Genomic DNA, 6422 nt, shown 5'->3' with positions numbered 1-6422 from the left:
TTGAGCACTTGGTAACCATACTTAACATTTAATCACGTCGCATATTCCCTTTATTATGAAATCTTACTACACCGTACCAAGTGTAGTCACGAAACGAAGTACTGTGCAACCGTTGAATACTGGTCGTCCAGTCCGGTTGGGGTTGTCAGGCCCGATAGATCTATCAACAGGATTCGCGTTTACAATACCGCTGTAAATAACAGTTACCAAGCTACAGGGAAGTATGCCAGTGGTACAACTCAACGTAGAATATATTTTTCAGTTACTTGTGTCCATATCGTAAAACATAAAATACATGTATTCTCATCCCGAAATATTTAGAGTTTAAAAGTGGGACTATATACTCACTTTCGTCTTGAAGATATGTAATTTCGACTTGGTCTCCGATTGATATCACGAACCTATCCATATATAGTTTATCAATATATTTCTATTTTAAACAATCGTCACATATATATACTTTTTATACTTTTAATAGTTTTAATAATTTCTTAGTCCGTAGTTAGCAGTCCGATGTTAGTAATTCAATTTTAATGGTTCATTTTTAGGTGTTTAATAAACCCCCAATGAAATAAATAAAAACCCCCATCGTATATGTATTGGTCGAGATTAATCTTGACCCATGGTACCGGTGTTGTCAAATGACGTGTTGCGTACATAAAGTACCGGTGTTGTCAAATGACGTGTTGCGTACAATCATGGGATCTTATGATTAATCTTCTCGTATTGTTTACGGGTGATCCTGAACCATATAAAATTAAATTATGAGTACATATATATAAAATATCATGTTATTTTAAAAAGATGTGATTTATTTAATTTTCTCCAATTATTTTCGTAGCCAAACTAGTCTTAGATATCCGATCTCGTTTTGGTCATAGTTTCTTCGTTACAACTCCGTTTTCGTTGATTCAACTTGCCACTTCCTTGGATCGAGTCCCTCTTTAAGACTATGAACTGTAAATACCTTAGTTTGTATTCGAAATCACAGGTCATAGGTCAAACTTTAGTGAAACTTATGAAGTTAATCATTTTCCATCATGTAAACAACCTTAAATGATTATTTTTCTAAAAATACTTATACTTTGAGTTAAATCATGAAATTTTTATGTGTTATCATATTCATAGTAAAAATCATTTTTCCAGAAAATAAACCTCCAATTCAAAGTTTAAGATGGTTTTTAATTATCCAACCCAAAACAGCCCCCGGTTGCACTCCGACGTCATAAAAACAGTTTTTAAGGTGTTCTTTGAAAAACCAAGTTATACCTTGTTAAATTAGCATATTTTTAAGTTATATTACAGGTCTTGAAGTATTTTAAAAGTTAAGTTAGAAGGATCTATTTAGTTTGCGAACAAGTTTGAAATCATTCAAACTATGTTCTAGTTTATAAACTCTTATATATATAGCTATAAATATATGAATTGAAAAAGAGTTGAAGTAGAGTTTTTACCTCAAGTTTAAAATGTAAAGTTGCTGGAAAGAAGTAGTAAAATAAAAGTTGAGAGAGTTCTTGCAAGTGTGTGTGAAAATTGGAAGTAAAATTTGGAAAATGAATGTGTAAAAATGAGTTAGAAATGGTGCTTATTTATAGGCTTGAAAATTTGGTTTTTAGTGAAAATATCTAAGATAAGTTAAAATTTATTATGTCATGAATGACATATTATTCCAATAATTGAAGATTTCTATTGGTATATACCAATAGTAAATACTTCTAGAAGCTGTGTATAGTACCCTAGATATACGTATAGGATTATTGAGGAAACGGAACGAGAATTCAAATATAACTATCTTTTGTAAATATACTTATATTGTTTTATGTATAAAAGCCCTTTAAAAATGATTAAATACATTACTTATACGATATATGTATAAACATTATAAATCATCAGTATTTATGTCAAATAACGTTACGTATGGTTATTGTTTTGAAAACTTAAGTTAGTAGTTTCAAAATATACTTATGACTTTTTGTTATTAATACAAAATGAGATATTAAAACATCCTTAGATCATGTTAAATATGTATGTATAATTATCATATATTGTATAGTTCGTGATATCATCGGTCAAACTAGACGGTCAAACGTTGTGTAAAACTCTTTTCAAAAACATAAATCTTAACAATTTGGATTGCTTATCATGTTGGTAAGGTTTAATTTATATAAATATTAATCTTATAAGTATAGAACGATCGAAAAAGTGCGGGTCATTACAGTACCTACCCGTTAAATAAATTTCGTCCCGAAATTTTAAAATTGTACCTATTTTGCGTCATCGGAAAACAAGTGTGGATATTTTTGTTTCATTTGATCCTCTCGTTCCCAAGTAAACTCGGGACCCCTTCGAGCATTCCAACGAACCTTAACGATCGGTATGTTGCTCTGCTTGAGCAGTTTAACTTCACGATCCATGATTTCGATTGGTTCTTCGATGAATTGTAGTTTCTCATCGACATGGATTTCTTCAAGAGGAATGGTGAGGTCTTCCTTTGCAAGACACTTCTTAAGGTTTGAGACGTGAAAGGTATTGTGTACTTCGGCGAGTTGTTGCGGTAACTCGAGTCGATAAGCTACCGGTCCAATGCGTTCGATGATCTTGAACGGGCCTACATATCTTGGGTTCAGTTTACCTCTTTTACCGAAACGTATTACACCTTTCCAAGGTGACACCTTTAGCATAACCATGTCCCCAATCTGAAACTCTAATGGTTTCCTTCGGACATCGGCGTAGCTCTTTTGGCGACTTCGGGCTGTTTTCAATCTCTCCTTGATTTGTACTATCTTCTCAGTCGTTTCGTGTATGATCTCGGGACCAGTTAATTGTCGATCTCCTACTTCATTCCAACAGATAGGAGATCTACACTTCCTTCCATACAATGCTTCGAATGGTGCAGCTTTAATGCTTGCATGATAACTATTATTATACGAAAATTCTGCTAACGGTAGATACTTATCCCATCCGTTTCCAAAATCGATCACACATGCCCTGAGCATGTCTTCAAGAGTCTGAATCGTTCTTTCACTCTGCCCGTCGGTTTGCGGATGATATGCGGTACTCATATCCAAACGAGTTCCTAGGGCCTCCTGTAGTGATTGCCAGAACTTTGATGTAAATCTACTATCACGATCGGATATAATGGAAATAGGTATTCCATGCCTTGAAACAACTTCCTTTATATACAATCGTAATAGTTTCTCCATTCTATCCGTTTCCTTTATAGGCAAGAAGTGTGCAGACTTGGTGAGACGATCAACAATCACCCAAATGGTGTCGTATCCCCAGGCAGTCTTTGGTAACTTCGTAATGAAATCCATGGTAATACCATCCCATTTCCATTCTGGGATTTCTGGTTGTTGAAGTAACCCTGACGGCTTCTGGTGTTCAGCTTTGACTTTGGAACAAGTTAAACATTCCCCAACATATGTTGCAACGTCTGTCTTTAAATTAGGCCACCAATAATGTGTCTTAAGATCTTGGTACATCTTTCCAACTCCAGGATGTATCGAGTATCTTGTCTTATGTGCCTCATTTAATATCAACTTCCTTAATCCACCCAACTTCGGTACCCAAATACGATTTGCAAAATATCGAATTCCATCTTCCCGCATAACGAGTTGCTTCTCATACTTCTTCATTATTTCATTTCCTATATTTTCTTTAGTAAGTGCTTCTCGTTGAACTTCTTTGATTTGTGAGTTGAGATTCATGCGAATTTTTATGTTCATCGCTCGTACTCGAATTGGTTCTCGTTCCTTTCTGCTTAAAGCATCGGCCACCACGTTCGCCTTCCCGGGATGATAACGAATTTCACAATCATAGTCGTTTATTAACTCGACCCACCTACGTTGTCTCATGTTCAGCTGTTTCTGATCAAAAATATGTTGAAGGCTTTTATGATCAGTAAACACAGTGCATCTAACCCCATATAAGTAGTGTCTCCATATCTTTAACGCAAACACGACTGCTCCCAGTTCTAGATCATGCGTCGTATAATTCCGCTCGTGAATCTTCAATTGTCGGGATGCGTATGCAATAACTTTCTTTCGTTGCATAAGAACGCAACCAAAACCTTGTCGCGAAGCGTCACAATATATTTCAAAATCATCGTTCCCTTCTGGTAACGATAAAATAGGCGCCGTAGTTAACTTCTTCTTTAGTAATTGAAATGCACTCTCCTGCTCAGAAGTCCATTCATATTTCTTCCCTTTTTGCGTTAACGCTGTCAACGGCTTAGCTATTCGGGAAAAATCTTGAATAAACCTTCTATAATAACCGGCTAAACCCAAAAATTGACGTATCTGTATTGGTGTCTTAGGAGTCTCCCATTTTTCAATGGCTTCAGTTTTTGCTGGATCAACCTGAATTCCTTTGCTACTAACAACGTGGCCAAGAAATTGAACTTCTTTCAACCAAAAAGCACACTTAGAAAATTTAGCATATAGTTGTTCTTTTCTCAACAACTCTAATATCAACCTTAAATGCTCTTCATGCTCTTTCTCACTCTTGGAATAGATAAGAATATCATCAATGAAAACGATAACAAACTTATCTAAATACGGACTACAAACTCGATTCATGAGGTCCATGAATACAGCTGGCGCATTCGTCAATCCAAACGGCATAACCAAAAATTCGTAATGACCATAACGTGTCCGAAAAGCAGTTTTCGGAATGTCCTCTTCTTTGACACGTAGTTGATGATAGCCCGATCTTAGGTCGATTTTCGAATAAACACATGATCCCTGGAGTTGATCAAATAAGTCGTCAATTCTCGGTAGTGGATACCGATTTTTGATAGTTAACTTATTTAATTCACGATAATCTATACACATCCTAAAAGATCCATCTTTCTTTTTAACAAATAGAATCGGAGCTCCCCACGGTGAAGTACTTGGTCGTATGAATCCATGATCCAGTAATTCTTTTAACTGACTCTGAAGTTCTTTTAACTCGGACGGTGCAAGTCTATATGGAGCACGAGCCACTGGTGCGGCTCCTGGTACTAAATCTATTTGAAATTCTACAGATCTAAATGGAGGTAATCCCGGCAACTCTTCCGGAAAAACTTCAGGAAAATCTCTTGCCACAGGCACGTCGTTGATGCACTTCTCTTTTTCTTTCTTTTCGACTTTATTAACATGTGCTAAGATAGCATAGCACCCTTTCTTCAAGCACTTTTGAGCTTTCAAATAACTAATGAGTTTTAGCTTTGAGTTACCCTTCTCTCCATAAATCATCACCGGCATTCTATCCTTACAAGGAATGCGAATTGCCTTCTTGGCACACACAACTTCAGCTCCTACTTTGGACATCCAGTCCATGCCGACTATTACATCAAAACTTCCTAATTCTACGGGTATTAAGTCAATTTTAAATGTTTCTCCGGCTAAATTTATTTTACAATCACGGCAAATTTTATCGGCTTTAATTAGTTTACCATTAGCTAACTCAGTCATGTACTTAGCATCTAGAGGTAATGATGAACAATTCAATTTAGCGTAAAAGCCTCTACTCACGTAACTTCTATCGGCACCAGTATCAAATATAATAGATGCGGATAAGTTATTAATGGTAAACGTACCCGTAACAAGCTCCGGGTCTTCACACGCCTCTCTAGCATTAATAACAAATGCTCTTCCACGTGCAGGTCCGATATTCTTCTCTGGATTCGGGCACTGGCTCTTATAGTGGCCTTGTTTTCCACACCCAAAACAAGTAATGGTAGCCAAAGCAGTTCTATTTGCGTTGGTGGCAGGAGTCTTGGCACCATTTGTATTCGTAACGAGAGCCCTACAATCTTCAGCAAGATGACCCTGTCGATTACATTTGTTGCATACCACACTACAGTAACCAAAGTGATGTTTGTGACATCGGTTGCATAAAGGACTTTGTCCTTTGTAACCAAAACCTGAACCACTACCCGCACCTTTCGGGGTTTCTTGTTTCTTAAAAGTTTGTTGTTGATTACCTCGATCATAGCTTCCATTCCACTTTCTCTTGTTACCTGATACCTTCACATCAGTATTGAATGCTTTCTTATCCAAAATGACCTGATCCATTAGCTCGTTTGCCATGGTTATAGCTTCATGAATTGTCTTAGGTTTCGATGCTGTAACATTTGCCTTGACCTTTTTGGGCAAACCATCTTTGTACATTTCAATCTTCCGTTCTTCGGTTGGAACCAATTCAGGACATAGCAAAACTAATTCCATGAATCGCTGATTGTAGTTGGTGATTTCAGTACCAATAACCTTCAGACTTCGTAACTCATCTTCCAACTTCCTAACCTCGTTCCTTGGACAATATTCATTGATTAACATTGTTTTGAATTCTTCCCACGGAGTATCATAAGCTACATCTCCTCCTACAGCCTTCACATAATTTTTCCACCACGTGAGTGCACTATCTTGTAAAGTGCA

The sequence above is a fragment of the Rutidosis leptorrhynchoides genome, chromosome 7 (genome assembly GCF_046630445.1).
Source record: "Rutidosis leptorrhynchoides isolate AG116_Rl617_1_P2 chromosome 7, CSIRO_AGI_Rlap_v1, whole genome shotgun sequence".
In the NCBI taxonomy this organism is placed as follows: Eukaryota; Viridiplantae; Streptophyta; class Magnoliopsida; order Asterales; family Asteraceae; genus Rutidosis; species Rutidosis leptorrhynchoides.
The sequence above is the reverse complement of the archived record's forward strand: the minus strand, read 5'-3'. Positions refer to the sequence as shown.